Raw genomic sequence first — 537 nt, forward strand, 5'->3', positions numbered from 1 at the left:
AATAAAACTTGTTTTAACATGTCAGCCAGAAAAACACTTGTGCAGGCAAATTTTTTAAGTGTTTTGGACTATGGTGATGTTGTCTACGTGCATGCTGCCTCTAGTACTCTCCACCTAGAGATTCTAGACCATAGTCTAGTCATAGTGCTCTGCGCTTCTTAACTAACTCTTACTCCCGTACTCATCATTGTATGAACTGGTAGGCTGCTGGCATATTTATGTAATCTCCTCAAGCTGAACTCCAGCCATTTTCATCTCCGGTCCACCAGGTGGCGCTCTCACCAGGTTCCAAGGGTTTTTACTGAGCTGGGGAAGAAAGCCTTCTCTTACTTTGCTCCATGGTCGTGGAATAATTCGCAAACTTGCTCCATCTAAATGATCTGGTCCCATTAAATGAATTTAAGGCCATGTTAAAATGTCATGTAACTCAAAAATGTAACTGCCACATGTGACCTGTTCCTTTCCTCTATGTGTGATTTTGGCTATGCTGTATTTCTGTTTATATTTTACCTGGTGTGCCGTCTTGGCCAGGTCTCC

General features: G+C 42.5%; 1 protein-coding gene across 2 annotated transcripts in view; it reads left to right on the forward strand.

Annotated features, from left to right (window-relative positions):
• The window catches only part of top2b (DNA topoisomerase II beta), a 36,018-nt gene that overhangs the window by 19,550 nt on the left and 15,931 nt on the right, over positions 1–537 (forward strand). The window lies entirely within an intron of this gene.

This window comes from Etheostoma spectabile, chromosome 8 (assembly GCF_008692095.1).
Source record: "Etheostoma spectabile isolate EspeVRDwgs_2016 chromosome 8, UIUC_Espe_1.0, whole genome shotgun sequence".
NCBI lineage: Eukaryota > Metazoa > Chordata > Actinopteri > Perciformes > Percidae > Etheostoma > Etheostoma spectabile.